This window comes from Pristiophorus japonicus, unplaced genomic scaffold (genome assembly GCF_044704955.1).
Source record: "Pristiophorus japonicus isolate sPriJap1 unplaced genomic scaffold, sPriJap1.hap1 HAP1_SCAFFOLD_35, whole genome shotgun sequence".
Lineage (NCBI taxonomy): Eukaryota > Metazoa > Chordata > Chondrichthyes > Pristiophoridae > Pristiophorus > Pristiophorus japonicus.
This window is the reverse complement of record NW_027253324.1, coordinates 3,630,077-3,632,160: the sequence shown is the minus strand read 5'-3', so window position 1 is coordinate 3,632,160 and position 2,084 is coordinate 3,630,077. Positions and strand designations below refer to the sequence as shown.

General features: G+C 47.4%; 1 non-coding gene across 1 annotated transcript; it reads left to right on the top strand.

Annotated features, from left to right (window-relative positions):
* The first annotated feature begins 1,473 nt into the window (after nt 1-1,473).
* Nucleotides 1,474-1,545, top strand: trnav-uac (transfer RNA valine (anticodon UAC)). The gene has a single exon. It is a non-coding gene; the product is annotated as a tRNA-Val (tRNA).
* The last annotated feature ends 539 nt before the right edge of the window (nt 1,546-2,084 follow it).

The following is a 2,084-nucleotide window of genomic DNA, read 5'->3' as shown; positions in this document are numbered from 1 at the left end:
TCGGGGGCATGTTCTCTCTCCCCTGAGAAGGTTCACGTTCTAGAGTCCAGCCTCTAAATGGCACCACTCTGTGCACAGTACTTGCCGGGTTTGAGTCCTGAGGATGAGTCATCTGCCTAGAGCCACAGGTCGAGGTCATGAATGCTTGGCTCATGGAGATGGCCTTCTGCAGTGTGACTGTGGTATCTGCTGACAGTAGCTTATGAAGAAGGCCCTCGTTGCCGATTCCGATGACAAAGATATCCCGCAGTGCTTCAGTGAGGTGGGCACCAAAATCCCACGGTGCCGAATGCCTCCTGAGGTCTGCAGCATATTTCGTGATCTCCTGGCCTTCGGGCCGTCGTTGTGTATAAAGCCGCTGTCTGGCTGTGAGGATGCTCTCTTTGGGCTTGAGTTGTTCTTGGATCAGTATTACAAGCTCCTCGTACGCCTTGGTCGTTGTCTTCATTGGTGCCAGCAAGTCCCTGACGAGGCCACAGACCGTGGGCCCACAACTGGTTCGCAGGATAGCTCTGTACTTATCAGCCAGTGTGGCCGGGTCATCACCAGCCAGGTCGTTTGCTGTGAAGAAATGGACAAGCCTCTCCACAAAGGCTTCCCAATCATCACCATCAGCAAAATGCTGCAACGTACCAAGGTTAGCCATTTTCGTGAGAAGATCTGGAATCTCGTCGCCAATTGATATACCTTCAGATGCTCTGATGATGACTCTACGAGACAATGTGTCCTTTATTGATAACCACAGAGTGAGGATCACACCTGGTGGCCTGCATTTTACACTAGGCCAGGCACACCTGCACAGGTAAGCTAAAAGTCTCCCACTGCAGTGCCCTCTGGTGCACACCTTGTAATAGTACAGGCAGTAACAATGTAGAACACATGACAGGTGTCACTGTGGAACAATTTCTCTCACTCAAGTTTAGACACACTATCGTGGGCACCACGAGGTCTAGGTAGCTAGCCATTGACATTCAGGTTCATATATAAATATATATAAATATATTGACATGTATCGTATCTGTTCTCTGGTGGTCAAGGGGTTAAGACCTGGCGCACTAACCTGGTTTCCATCCTCGATCAATTCATCGCATAAAAATAATTGAGGTCTGTGAGACGATTAATAATTGCTGTAATCACCATGAATACCAATACTTTCTGTGATAGACTGAGCTTACATACTATCTGGCTTCCCCTGCCCTTTGCCGGGCACATGTTTGGGGTTTAATTTTGTAAACTGGTTGAGTTAGCTGATCGCGGGGAGATGGTAGGAGCCTCTGCGGCCCCACTGTGAGTCTGTGGAAGTGAACACGGTGGCTGGGTGATCCGTGACATTTCTGTAAAAGGCAGCGGAGGAGAAGGATTGAGAACTTTCAGTGTGGGACAGAAGTTGTTGAAGGTGAGCCAACACATTCCCGATCAGCACAGAGGGAGCTCACTGGTCAGCTCCCCTCTGTTGGGGCGGCTGTACCAGAGGTTTCTGTAGTGCAGTGGTTATCACGTTTGCTTTACACGCAAAGGTCCCTGGTTCGATCCTGGGTGGAAACATTATGTTTAAACTTGCTGTGGATGAACAATCGGAGGCGAGTTTCGTCTCCCTGCAAATGCTGCCTGACCCGCTGAGATTTCCAGCATTTGCTGTTTTTATTTGCTATATATTCTCCTGGCAAAAGGGCTCCCTTATTCCTTAATTGCTTTTTATTTCACTTTAATAAATAGATAAATTTGAGTGAGAGAAAACGGATCCACCGAGGACCTTGTGAGGCCAACGTGATATCCGCTGCAATGCAGCCCATCAAAGGGCGAGAAACCACTGAAGAAAAAGGATGAGCTCACAAATATCAGGGGCAGTGCAGTCTGGTCAATGTCAAACCCTCCTTTCTTATTCAGCAGTGGCATGAACGGGAGTCAGACTTCACAAATTTTAATTAAAGACACAAATACAAGGAACACTTCCAAATCTTTTCAGTGTAAAATTCTTTCACTTTATTTGAAATCCTACTGCGTTGAATCTGAAAATACGCATAGTGGGATTTTATCTTCACTACTGATTGTATTTTGTGTGCACGGTAGGAATAACCGGTGCT